Source organism: Apodemus sylvaticus, chromosome 6 (genome assembly GCF_947179515.1).
Source record: "Apodemus sylvaticus chromosome 6, mApoSyl1.1, whole genome shotgun sequence".
NCBI classification, from domain to species: domain Eukaryota; kingdom Metazoa; phylum Chordata; class Mammalia; order Rodentia; family Muridae; genus Apodemus; species Apodemus sylvaticus.
Window position 1 is genome coordinate 37,393,261 of NC_067477.1, and position 14,546 is coordinate 37,407,806.

At 41.5% G+C, this 14,546-nt stretch overlaps 1 protein-coding gene across 3 annotated transcripts in view; it reads left to right on the forward strand.

The window, feature by feature from the left end:
- Arel1 (apoptosis resistant E3 ubiquitin protein ligase 1) overlaps positions 1–14,546 on the forward strand; it is a 53,340-nt gene that overhangs the window by 8,493 nt on the left and 30,301 nt on the right. For 2 of the 3 annotated variants that reach the window (XM_052185421.1, XM_052185422.1), the window contains exon 2: positions 11,001–11,197. The gene's annotated coding sequence lies outside the window, so the exon portion shown is untranslated. Of the gene's footprint in view, positions 1–11,000; positions 11,198–11,231; positions 11,351–14,546 lie in introns of those variants that run through there. The other variant, XM_052185420.1, reaches the window with a different exon arrangement.

Here is a 14,546-nt window from a genome sequence, read left to right on the forward strand (position 1 = left end):
TGCAAAGAAAATCTAAAGAGAATTAAGGAACGTAGAATTGCTTTGGTTCTGGTCACCTTAACCTTTATTAGGCTAAATTTTAATTTAACTGGTGAGGAGCATGGCTTTCTCCAGTTCCACTCTCTATAGGTGAGAATAACACTTGAACTAGACAGAATGATCTGGAATCTTCTTGTTCACACCAGAATGGTATGCGGCTGATCAGCTGTGTCCCAAGAAGTGTGTTCTGGGTTCTAGAATTTGTCCACAGAGGCAGATCCAGAGCTGCAGAGATTTGGGGCTGATCTGAAGACAGCAGGGACTGAAATCTTGGCTAAATTTAGGTATGCCGATTACTGGGTGGATGGGGGAACCTGCTAAAAGACAAAAGTCTTTCCAGATTCAGAAATAGGCTCTGATTCCAGTCGTGCTCAGCGGTGTGGGAGGTTGCCTCTGAGGGAAACAAAGAGGTAATAAAACCGAGCACTTAGGAGATGAGTTCAGTGCAGGGTCTTAATAAAATCTTGTTAAAATTTTTGACAAGACATTTTTTTCCTTCTGAAGCTTTTAGATAAACTTTAGGAGAAAGCAGGAAAAAGTCATTGTGATCTTGAGTTAGGCAAAGACTTTAAAACTATAGAACCCAGGAAACACAGAACTCAGTTGTTAGAGCACTTACTGTTCTTGCAGGTCAAGTCGTCAGGCAGTTCACACCTGTAATTTCACAGCAGGGAACATGATGAATTCCAGCTTAGGTGCTACACACACACACACATACACACATACACACACACACACACACACACACACACACACACACAAGACACACACAATTTAAAAATAAAAAGAAGCCAACTATAAAAGAAAAAGTTGGATTTCATCAAAATTTGAAATGGTTATTTTTTAAAAAAAAGATTTATTTAAGTACACTGTAGCTGTCTTCAGACATACTAGAAGAGGGCGTCAGATCTCATTACGGATGGTTGTGAGCCACCATGTGGTTGCTGGGACTTGAACTCAGGACCTTCAGAAGAGCAGTCAGTGCTCTTAACCGCTGAGCCATCTCTCCAGCCCTGAAATGGTTACTTTTTAGAAAGTTCAGCTTCCATTAAGAATTGAAAAGGAGGGCTGGAGTTCAGTTCCCAGCAACCACATGGTTGCTCAAAATCATCTGGAGTGGAATCTGATGCCCTCTTCTGGTGTGTCTAAAGACAGCGACAGTGCACTCATAAATAAAATAAATAAATCTTTAAAAATTGCTTCATTTAAAAAAAAAAGAGTTGAAAAGGAGAGGTAGAGAGATGGCTTCGAATTATGAACATTTTCTACTTTTCCAGAGGATCTGAGTTCAGTTCCCAGCACCCATGTTGAGTAGCTCACAATAGTCAGGAACTCCAGGTCCATGGAATCTGACACTTTGTTCTGACTTTTACAGGTATCACACACATGGCACACACCCAAATATTCACGCAAGTTTAAAACAAAGAAAACAAGGGGCAAGCCAAGGGCTTACATGTAGAGTCTATAAAGAGCTAAAGCTCAGTAGGAAGAAGACAGCATGTTTAAATAGGCATTTTATCAAAGAAGTTAGGGAATCGCTAATACATACCTGACAAGATGCTCAGAACTCTTAACCCTCTGAAATTGCAAATGAAGTTAGATGTGGTGGCACAAGCCTTTAATTCCAGCACTTGGAAGATAGAAACAAACACCTCTGTGTTAGAGGCCAGCCTGTGCTAGGAAATGAAACCCTAGTGAGTAAGGAAGGAGAGGATCAGATATGAGAATGAGTAAAATTTGAACCCCTGACAGTACCAAGTGTTGGTGGTGGCAGAGCGACCGGACTCTTGTGTGTTGCTCTAAATGTAAAGTACTACAGCTGCCTTGGAACGCAGCTGGGCAGTTTCTTGTAAGTTGAAAATATGCTTCTCGTATGAACTAGCAGTTCCACTTCTGGGTATTTACTTCAGAGAATAAAAATGTGTTCATACAGAAACTCATGCCTGAAGATTCATTGCAACTTTATCCATAATAGCACTAAACTGGACATAATCTAAGTGTCCATCTGGTGAATGGATAAACAGCCTGTACTCTGTCATTAGAAGGGATTACTACCCAGCAATCAAGAACAAACTACTTATTGATATAAGTAACAGCATGAACAAATCTAACTGGTATGTTTGGGACTAGTGAGATAGCTAAGAGCTCTTGCTGCTCTCAGAGGACCTGGGTTCAATTCCCAGCACCCACATGGCAGCTTACAACTGTCTGTAACTCCTCCTATTCCAGGGGATCTGATACTTTCTTCTGCCCTCTGCAGTCACTAGGCATACACATAGTGCACAGGCATAACATGTAGGCAAAACACTCATACACATAAAATACATTTTTAAAATAAGTCTTAAAATTTCAGTGAGATTCTATGATTTTTGTTTGTTTGTTTGGTTGGTTGGTTGGTGTTTTGGATTTGGTTTTTTCGAGACAGGGTTTCTCTGTAGCCCTGGCTGTCCTGGAATTCACTCTGTAGACCAGGCTGGCCTCGAACTCAGAAATCTGCCTGCCTCTGCCTGGCCTGGCTGCCACACTTTTGAACTCATAGGAGCTATATGACTTCCTGTACAAGACCTGCACAAGATGGAGCCTGCTAACCTAGCATGGAGAAGGGATGAACTCACAAGGCCCCACCCCCTCCTGAGGATTTGTGGGTAGTTAATGGACGATATTTGGGGAGGTATTTTCTTCTGTGACACAGCCATTGGTAAAGTGCCCATGCTCCTGCTGTAATTCTCTCCCAAGTCAAGGTTTCTCCTAAGATTTTGAGTATTACTGGCATACAGTTTATAGTTTGGAATGTGTGACCATGTAGCAGGAAGCTCTTCAGTGCTTCCCTTTGTTTGTTTGTATTGTGTTGTTTTTCTTTCAGCTCTCCTACTCCATTGGTTAGGGTGAGAGCTCACCCACATCAGCCTCCTGAGTGCTGGCACTGTTGGCACCACTACCACGGCTGCTCTGATCTTGCCTCTCAGCTAGGAGTCTGTCTTTTTCATTCCTGTACCCCCAGGGTTATTTCTCTTAAAATCTATTAGCCTCTTTCTCCTTCAGTTAAAAAAATAATAACAACAAAAAAATCTTTCAGTTGGGCAGCGGTGGCGCACGCCTGTAATCCCAGCACTTAGGAGGCAGAGGCAGGCAGATTTCTGGGTTCAAGGCCAGCCTGGTCTACAGAGTGAGTTCCAGGACAGCCAGGGCTACACAGAGAAACCCTGTCTCCAAAAACAAAACAAAACAAAACAAAACAAACAAACAAAAAATCTTTCTTGGTGCTTAAAATCTAAAAATGAAGTAATAGTTTTTTTAATTTTCAAATTAAATATATAATGTGAGCTCTCATTCTGCCTATCTCCCAACTCCCAACTCTTCCTCTTGCTGGGGGTGGGGGTGGGGGTGGGGCTGGTTATCAATGTATTTCAGCTCTCTATGCCTCTGTCTCCTAATCTAGTAGATCATATAGTAGATCTGCTTGAGGTGTGGTTGATGTGAGTGTTGAATGATGTAATGCAGACAAAAGACTTCACGCAGTACTTGGCCAACAGTAAATTCTCAGTAGTGTACTCTTGTTACTATCATGGTCCTTGAGAGAGTCCCAGAACATCAGTATTTTGGATGGTTGCTATGATTATTTCCACATGGGATCTCTCTAGAAAACCAGCTAATCCCTTGGGGGAGAGTATAGCCATCTTCCTCACTTATTGGAGCTGCCGTGGCCTGACATAAGTTACAGACATATTTGGCAATCCAGCGACCTTTAGAACAAGACCACCTAGGTCTGGGATTTCTGTCCTCAGCTCTCTTTCCCTGTAGTTCAGGACTGGCTCTTCTAGAACAGCTGGGTTTTTTCTTTTCTCAACATGTCTCCACTTTACATTTACAACCAAGAAAGGCTAAGTAACTAGTCCAAGACCAAATCCATTCTGGAGACTGTACTTAGCAGCAGTCACCCTGTCTCTGGTGGTCTTTCTAAATACTTGACTTTTATGATGCTGAAATTTGTCATCACTCCCCTTTTTGGCTTAGTGTTTTTACCTGTCTCTAGGATACCAGACTCTCCCACTTACCTTTGCAAGTATTCACTCATTCTTTAAAAAACATTTTTAAATTATGTTTATTAATTACTTATTATTTAATTATTTGTATATCTGGTAGGGAGATATCTTTGAAAATGCAAGTTCCCACAGAGGCCAGAAGAGGGAGTCAGAGCCTCTGGAGCTGGAGCTATAGGAGGCTGTGAGCTGCCCCACTGGGTGCTGGGAACCAAACTCAGATCCTCTCTGCATAGCAATGTGTACTCTTAGCCACGAGCCCCTCACACTCTTCTTAGGTGGCCTTATTGCCTCTATTGTGAAGATACTGTCTGTCTCTTAAGGCAAGTTTGCCTCTCTACTGCCTGTCCTTTACACTTCTCAGTCGCTGCACTTAGCACATTGAATTGTCTACTTTCCATATTGAATCGAGTGTATCTGAGTTAATAGAGTTCCTGTCTTCCCACCCTTCCCTGAGGAAACATTGATAGTTAATGGCCGTTAGCAGAGGGGAGTCATTTTCTTCATGGGAATAGCCATTGGGAACTTGCCCGCAGTACAGTGGATAACCCCCTCCCTACACATTCTCATGTGAGCAACCCTAACTAAATTCAGTCGTCACAGAAGTCTACAGCAACAGAAAGGCGTGGAAGTGGGAAAAGGGCTTACTTGCTAGGAAGAAGTGGGGATTCAGCAGGAGTGGGAGGGGATGTGAGGGTGTAATAGGGGGTGAAAATGACCAAAATATATTATATGATTTTATAAACTTGTCAGATAATTTAATTAAAAAATTTGTGTATTGTGTCTTGCTTGGACAATATACCATGTTTTAGGCCAGTCTGAATTCATGGTTAAGGGCAGGGAGGTAGTTCTATGATAGGACCATGTGTAAACATCCAGATTAGTGATCAGAAAGGAAAAAGAAAAGAAAGGAAAAGGAAACAAAAAGAGGGGGAAATCCTATTTTACTTATCCTGCTGCCTCAGGACTTCAGCTTTTAGCAGGTAGTCAGACCAGATGCTCAAGAAATGTACAATGAAGAGTAAGTTATGCAGAGAAACCAAAGATGCTGGTTGTTGGCAAATTACATGTTGAACTGTCTGTAGTTTTAGAAAATTCTAACCAAAGGGAAAATGTAGCTTTCTAAGAATGGGGACAGCAAACTGATGTTTAAATGTGTGAGAGGTGGCAGTGGGTAGTAACCTGAATTCAGAAGAGGTGTGTGCTTTTCGGACTCTAATGCATAAGAGCTTTAAGGACCTTGGCAGAAGACAGAAGCTGGCAGTGGAGAACCAAGGAGCCTTTTGGTCCTAAGTATAAAATATGTATGACTATTTGAACATGCCCATGTTTTAGCTTTAGAAACTCATGGAACTTTGTGTTCTTTGTTCTTGGCTGCATATTCAACTTGAGTAATTTTTTTCTCTCTGCTTACTTCCTCTAGTAAGAGAGAGATTGCAAGAACATAGGTCATCCGTTCTCTGGCTTTTGCATTTTCTGCATGCCCCAGTGCCCAGGTCTGACAGGCAAGGAATGGGCTTGTAGTCTAATATAGCAGCACAGCAGCTTTCTGTGGGTTGGGGCATTGCCCACTCAGAAGTATTATGTCATGGGACATGAGCTCATCTTGTTGTGATTGACTGGGTTGTTCCTAGAAGGCTGCAGTCAGTTGGAGACACCTCATTACAAGAGTGCTGGGGACCAGTTGGAGAGAGTTCACAGGAGAGTCCTACAGAAATGCTTAAAGGACCAGAGAGGCAGACTTATGAGGAAAGAGTGTAAATGGAACCAAGACAGCACAAGTATACAACTGTATAAATATCTCAGGAATATAAACTTGATGGGGGAGGGCAGCTCTTTATGGTCTGGTGTAGGATGGGGAAAAAGGCCAAGAGTAAAATGAACACAGTATAATTATAAACTAACAGTTTCTCTTTGCTCTCTCTGCTCTCCCACATACTCTCACCTCTCTGCCCCTTGGGCTCTCCTCCCCCCCCCATGTGGTCATGGCCGGCCTCCTCTTCTCTCTCTCTCTCTCTCTCTCTCTCTCTCTCTCTCTCTCTCTCTCTCTTTCTCTCTTTCTCTCTCCCCCTCTCCACGTGGTCATGGCCGGCCTCTTCTCTTCTCTTCTCTTCTCTTCTCTTCTCTTCTCTTCTCTTCTCTTCTCTTCTCTTCTCTTCTCTCTCTTCTCTCTCTCTCTCTCTCTCTCTCTCTCTCTCTCTCTCTGCCTTTCTCTACCACTAACTCCCATCCCCTATTCTGAATAAACTCTATTCAATACCAAAAAAGCAAAAAACAAAAAACCAACAGATCAAAACACATGATAGGATGCTGTGTCTGTGGGAATCTTCTTAGTCAGACTGCTCCACCCTATGGGCCTTGTCCCAGCTGAATGGTTTTTCTTTTAAACATTAGAGAATACATTAGAGAACTACATTTTTTTTTTTTTACATTCCGTCTTGTTTTGTGGAAACCAGTAGGTGACAACAGAATTCTTGCATGCTGTCACCACCGCTAAATGCACCTGAAGTAGACTTTCACATGGGTGTTTTCTTGGCTTCTTAGAATAGCATTTTAAGGGCTGAAAAGATGGCTTGGAGGTTAATCACATTTGCTGCTCTTGTAGAGGACCTGGGTTTGGTTCCCAGCACCCAGCTGGTGGTTTACAACCATTCACAATTCCAGTCCCAGGGGATCCAATGCCCTCTTCTAACATCCTCCCCCAAGCACACATGGGGTGCATACATATATACATACATACATACATACATACAGGTAAACCCTCATACACATAAACCAAATAAATCTTTAAAATATATGAATAGGATTTTGAAAACAGACCAAGTCATTAGCATGTATTAAAATAATTTTGGAACAATAATATATTTGATCTTTCAGGTACATTGTATAATAAATACCCTCATGCTTAGCCATTGGAAACAATTGAATAAAGTTCTTAGTTGTTCTATGAATACAGACATGAGACTTTTACATACATAAGAGTTAAGAGCCAGGGATGATTATGCACACTTGTAAGCCCAGCAATTGGGAAGCAGGGGACAGGAGGGTGGTGAATTTCAGGCTAGCCTGTATTAAATATTGAAAGCCTGTTCTCCAACTGTAGGAGAGGGAAAAGAATTGAAATGAGAAGCCTTTGCAGAATTTTGTGTGTTTTCTATTTTTTTGTTTTTGGGTTTTTTTGTTTTTTGTTTTTGTTTTTTGTTTTTTGTTTTTGTTTTTGTTTTTGTTTTTTGGTCTAGAAAGGGTATAGTAGAATGGGAAGAAAATAATTGTATGCTTCCTTTGACTTTTTTTTATAGAAATGTATTCATATTTATAAAAGGCAGCTATATAACTTTAAAATAAGACCGTTGGGCTGGGTCTAGTAGCACAAGGTTATAAACATAGCTCCTGGGAAGGGGGGACAAGAGGATTGTGAGTTCAAGCCCAGCCTTGGCTATGTAGAGAGGTCCTGTCTCAAACCTAGATATTTATAGTCTTTGCATCAAACACATCAGATAATACACACACACACACACACACACACACACCCTCTACTGCAGCTGCTTGGCTCTGCCTTGTGCAAAAACCAAGTATAGACTGGTCATGTGAATGAATGAACATGGATATTTTTATTGTTTGTATTTTAAAAAAACAAGACCAAACAGATAAATTTGACCTAAAAATTATTTTACCAACTCCTATCTTAGGTCTCTTGTACCTGATCATATAGTCTCTAATACCAGCAGCATTGAGGGTTCTCTGTAAGACTATTAGAACACCGGGAGCATTGGGGCTTCCTGCTCTACATTTGAGGCAATGCTTCTGAAACATTTAAGTGTGCAAAACTCACTTGAGGAACTTGTGAGTACAGATCCTGAGAGCCCAGGACTGAACACGGTTAGACACTCCTCAGAGCGTGCATCTTTTACTGCATTACTGTTGTGTAAACAAATTATTATAATGCGGATTATATTGCTGTAATATAGATATTTTTGGATTAGAAAAATCACAAAGGAGGAGGTGATCGATTCTGCCTAGCATGGGTAGAGTCCACAGAAATTGGGAGCTGGGCTGGGAACCTGTAGCGTGCTTCGGTTGAGCTAGAAGCTCGCTAGAGGTCCTGAAACATGGGGGATAAGCATGTTCATGGCAGGGGCAGCGTGTATTAGACTCGTTACGATAACCAAGGAGCTGATCACAGCACTGGAAAGCCACCAAAATCCTAATGAATAGAAAGAAAACTTCAGTCTGTTTTATCTTAACTTCCTTATGCCATTTCATTACTTGGAATAGATAACTTAAACCTAGCAAGCTGTTTGCTTTGCTTGTAATCCCAGTGCTGGGAGGTAGGGGGAGGTAGGGTAGGAGGGGAAGTTCAAAGTCACCCTGGAATTTCCTTGAACTCTATGGAGAGTTTGAGGCCAGGTTTAAACATGAGACCCTATCTCCAAAAGAGAAAACAGGAACCCCCCCAAAAAGAAAGTAGCTCTCCCAAAATTAATATTCTTCAGAAATAGGAACTTCTTACTTGGCCTTTGTTTTATTAAGAATTTGGGAAACTGGGGCTGGAGAGCTAGCTCCACGGTTAAGAATGTGTACTGCCTTCCCAGAGGCCCTGAGTTCAGTCTCCAGCACCTGTGTCAGGCAGGGAGCACACAGTTGCCTCTAACTCCAGCTCCACATGTGCCACGCCCTCTTCTGGGCTCTATAGGCACCTGCACCCAAGCACACGTATCTATTTTATTTTCTCTCTCTCTCTCTCTCTCTCTCTCTCTCTCTCTCTCTCTCTCTCTCTCTCTCAAATATTTAAAAAAGAGAGAGAGAAGAATTTGATAAACCAGGCATAGCTGTATACATCAGGAGGTCAAGGCCTTGGCTATATAGTAAGTTTGAGGCCAGCTGAGCTACATGAGACTATCTTAAAGAATAATATAGGTAGGATGTGAAAATTATTTGTAATTACATATATTCCGAGATGTCCACTATTAACATTTTTGTTTTCCTCTGATTTTTTTTAAAGATTTATTTTATGTATTAGTGCTCTATCTGTATGTACACCTGCACACCAGAAGAGGGCATCAGATCCCATTATAGATGGTTACCAGCCACCATGTGATTGCTGGGAATTGAACTCTCGACCTCAGGAAGAGCAGATGATGCTCTTAATTGCTGAGCCATCACCTCATCCCTCTTTCTCAGATTGTTTAAAAATAATTTTTAAAAGATTTATTTAATACTTTTATTAATGTGTATTTGTATATATGCCACTTGTATGTGTGCCCGTGGATGCCAAAAGACACTAGATTCTCTGGATCTGGAGTTATAGATGGTTGTGTGGGTACTGGGAACCAGGAACTAAATTTAGGGCCTCTGCAAGAGGAGCAATTGTTGTTAATCACTGAGGAATATCTCCAACCACCCTTTTTAAAGCCTTTTTTTTTTTTAAAGATTTATTTATTTTATATATGTGAGTACACTGTCACTGTCTTCAGACACACCAGAAGAGGGCATCAGATCTCATTACAGATGGTTGTAATTCACCATGTGGTTGCTGGGAATTGAACTCAGGACCTCTGGAAGAGCAGATAGTGCTCTTAACCACTGAGTCAGCTCTCCAGTCTCTTAAAGACTTTATATAACTATATAATACTGTTTTTAAGATTGGGCTTGTACTGTATGAACAAAGTTGTGCTTGTTTTTTCATTCAACATTTTGTGAGCATTTCCCAATCTGGTGTTTTTGTTCCTTAAAAGTTTCGTTTTTAAATTATCATATAACATTCTATCATGAAGATCTTTAATAGTTTACATAACCATTCCCTTGTTTGTAGATCCTTTAAACTGGTTCCAATTGCTGGTTGACCCATGTTTTGGCTCATGTATTTGGCAAGTCCATCACCATGTGTTAAAATACTTGCATATACTTACCCTTTTTAATTATAAAAGTCTGCCAACTTATTTGATCTGTTGGCCTCCAATCCTTCTGTTCTGGTTTGTTTAGCATTTCGTGTTTTCTCCCTTGGTTTCCCTTAGCAGAAAGATAGGAGAATGGTCATTAAAAATGTGGACTCTGGGACCAGCCTGTCTGCTGCTTTTGTGAGTTAACTGAGAAAGTATCTTACTCCTCATGTCTGGGCTGTAAAATCTGGTTAAGTAGTCCTGTATCTGTGCCTAAGAAAGAACTGTATCTGCATTGGGAATTCTGAAGACTGATAATAGTCTATGCTGTTGATGAGACTGTCTCTTCCCATTTACTAGTTAGTAGCCCCTTTTCCTTTGGTTTATGGTAGCTCTTTGTATTTGTACACCCACAACCCCCTTTTTGCTACGTTTGGTCCCTGAATGTCTGAGAGTTTATAAGTGATTTTACTCAGCAACTTTATTTTGAAAGTCAATAACTTGTATCTCCTTTTTTTGGTCTTGGACTCATGATCACCCTGCATTAGCCTCCCAGGTAGTGGGATTACAGGCATACACTACCACACCAGCCCAGATTTTTCAATTTCAGTGATATTGTTATCTTTTACCATGTCTCTGAACTGTGTGTGTGAGTGCAGAGTGATGGAACGTTTTTAAAGCTCTTCTGGCTTTTCTCTCCAGCTGAGAACTGTGTCGCTCCATGGCGTGCCCTCTGAAAGCTGCCTCAGTCCTGCTCCCTCCACATGCTTCCCACACCCTGGGCCCCAGCCCCATTAAGATGCGAAGAGGCTGAGGCGACCTTTGTGGACTTGGTGGAGTAGCTTCACAACTGTGACGCTTGCATTGGAAAGCTTGGTCAGAATTTACCACCTCTTGATTACCTTACTGCACTTATGGCAGTGTAGTCCTCTGCAGTTTGTGGAGGTGGTGGTGTGTGTGTGTGTGTGTGTGTGTGTGTGTGTGTGTGTAAAATCTCTTGCAGAAGCAAAACCTTACTGAACTTATCTTTTTTTCTTTATAGGAGGATCCTGGTGTTTCAGAGCAGATGTCTCTTTCAGTGTTGGTTGTATCTTACACTAGAGGAACCCAGGAATGATCTATTCTTGGGCTCTATTTCTTCACCCCAGCATTCAAATGCTTCAGTCCAAAAACACTTGACTCTTCACTTCCTGGGACACATTTAATCTCAATGAAGATTTGGTGGACAGATCCTTTCTGGTGACTTTTTTTTCTTTTTTTTCTTTTCTTTTTTTTTTTCTTTCTTTTTTTTTTTTTTTTTTAATGTGCAAGTTAGAAGACAAGTGACAGGAATGGAAAATTGCCTGCTTTGGTGAATAACTTGATTCTTAGAACATGGGCCCTCGCTTAAAGGTAAGTAAGTATTGTCAAGTGCACTGTGTCAGAAACATAGCATCCACCTTTCTCCAGTGTCTGTTTGTTGGAGAACAGTAAACTCACATTGTTCACAGGCTTTGTTGGTGGCAGTTTGCCAAGGACTTCCAGTTTCCTAACTCGCCAAGACAAAAACATGTTCTCTCACCCTAATGGTAATTACTAATATTTACCCTCAGCTTACACATTATACATCATGGAGTAAGCACTCTCTCTTTATATCTATAGATATAAATGTATCTATATTATATATTGTATATATAATACGTATTGAATATATACACATGCACACACATTTTCTTCCAGTTGAAGGTTATAAAGGGGTTAAATGGGTTGAATTGATTCAAAGTGTTTCAGAGAGACCTGGGAAAGAACCTAGGCAGCTGAGAGGAATAAAATGTGACCACGCTGGACACTGCAGCCACTGCTGCCACCAGCCAGGCTGCAGGGTCAGGGCTGAGATTAGCCGCGGGGTCTAGTAAAGCTGTGGAAGTAAGGTGCAGATGGGGTGAAGAGTGGGATGAGATTCAGATGAATGGACAGGGAGATGGAGAAGTGGCAAGACAGGCAGCAGTTTGAGAAAGCCGTGTCAACAGTAGGGAGTGAAGGGAGTGAGTTGAGCTGAAACCACTGTGTAACACACACACACACACACACACACACACACACACACACACACACACACCCTGGGTGGTTCACATGAGAGAGAGGCACCCTTTCCTCAGTCTGGTGTGTTTCCCAAAAAGATTCACACCCACACATGCGCCCCTGGAGTCTGACTTACTTCGGTCAATGTATGGAGGGCCCTTTCTACCTTGAGGAAGAAGTTGTGTGTTAGACTATGCTCATGGGTGGTCTAGATAGATCATTGCTTATGTGTCCACCAAGGGGCAGTCATCCTTGATCCTCCATCCTCAAGGTAGAGCCAATTGCTGCTGATAAAGTCGGAGTTTCTTAGGGCGGGTCACTTTTTTATACAACACAGAGTAACTTAGGACAGGGTGCAACCTGGTCTCCACACGGAGCCACATAGACTGTGCGGAGACTCTGCTACTGTGGTGGAGGACGTGGGTCAGTCATTAGACCCTCAGCCTCTCTGGCAAGAGAGAACGGGGAGCAGGCGCTGCTGGCTCTAGCAGAACAGTTTTGAACTAATTCTTCATTTTTGAAAAATAGCTTTTTTACAACTGATCTTCAGCAGTGGGGCTAAAATGAATTGGATGTTGCAAACTTTAGGATATGTATGTCTGTTATCATTTGGCATTTCCTGAAGATAGGTATTTTTAAGAATTCCCTCCCTTTTTATTAGTCCTGTGAGCTAAAGTAAGCTCTAGCATAAAGCAACCCGCCTAGGCTCCTGCAGTCAGCAAGTGATATCTCTACACTGCACGGCTGGCACCTGCTCGACTTTGTGTTGCCGTGTGTTATTTTTACTTCAAAAGATAACAAAAAAGCTGTGGGAATTTGTAGTCTGATTTTAGCTTTGCTGTGAGATTCCTCACATTAGGTTGAGTGACTTCTCTTTCTCTCTTATTTGTTTTCTTAAATCCCCCTTTTTCCAAATATTTGGCTATTTCTGTTACTTTATTCTTTTTCATGATTCAGAAGAATTACAGGGTCAAAGTTGAGGGCTTCAGTTAGACAAGGGATTGTTACTTAAATCACAATGGGAGTGATGTTTTTAGGCACTGTGTAAAGGTTGTTCCTGTATTACTCAAATTCTGGTTTCTGTACCCAGAGAGATGAGAATAGTCTGGACTTTGGTCATTTTCATGAAGCATCTCCTGCCTCAATAGTTTGTAAACACACCCTCTTTTACCCTCTGATTGGTTCAATAAAGAACTGATTCAACCAAAAGCTGGGCAAAGAAGAGAATAGGGCAGGACCACCAACCCAGTGTGTATGTAGGTTTTTAAAGGAGAGGAGAGAAAGGTGGAGAAGGAGGAGGGGGAAGGACGAAGAGGAGGAGGAGAGAATCCACATGGAGAAAGCAGGAGGATTTGCCATGAGATTACAGCCATGAGGACACGTGGACCAGAGCCAACCAGGGCAAGACCAGATGGCAAGTAATGTCCACATGGGACATTTGGCTGGGTAGTAGCAGCTTGGTTGGGTTAGAATAGATCAGAATAAAAATACCAGGTCTTTGTGTCTTTATTCGGGAGCTATAATGTACTAGAGCAGGCATAGAAATACCCACCAGTTACTCAGGTACAAAAGGGGCAGAGAAAACCCCCAAAAATACTTTTACAGGAGAGCCTCAGCAAGATAACTTTACTAGGCCCAGCATGTTTGTTTTGCTTGCTTGGCCTGTGAAGTGAGAATAATAGTGCTTATCTTTTGGTCACAATTAGGTTTGTAGGATAAGATGTGTAAAGCCCATTGGGTAATGGTTGGCTTAGTGCTTAGTGCTAGAGCAGCCTTCATTCATGGAAACAAGTCCAACCTTTGACTATTGTGATGCAACCTGGTCATCTGCAGAGGTCATACTCTAGAACTGTGCATTGTTTCCAATAAAGAAACAGAAAATCTCATAATGCTTAAGTAAGTTAATGGTTTTGTGTAAGGCCAAGTTCAGAATTATCTTGGGTTACGTGTAGCTCACTGGCTGCAGCTGTATATACCTATGAATTATTAGTTCATCAGTACTACTATTAGACTTCGGGCTTAGAGTGAGACTTTATAAGGGCCAGAATACTTTAGAGAGGAATGTCAGCTAACTCAGAAGTAAGTTGTGTTGAGTAGTATGTTCACTCTGTTTCTTATGCTTAGATTAGAGTAGTGTAGTTTGCATAGAAGTGGGAACAGCAGAAAGTAGAGGGTACTGTAGATACAAACTCCTTGTGGACATTTGATATATTTATTGAAATGAAGTAAATTAAGAATTTGTATCTTAAAGAACTTAATGAATACATTGGTTCAAGTGAATATACTGGTGATTAAGTAACTGTTTTAAAACTCTATTAGGCCTTGGGTGTGGTGGCCACATGCCTTTAATCCCAGTACTCAGGAGGTAGAGACAGGTGGATCTCTGTGAGTTTGAGGTTAGCCTCTTTGACATAGTAGTTTCCAGTTCGGGTAGAATTATATAGAGAGACCTTGTCTCAAAGCAAACAAATAAGCAAAAGCTGTATTGGTGTTAGGAGTGTAGCTTAGTGGTAGACTTCTGAGTAAC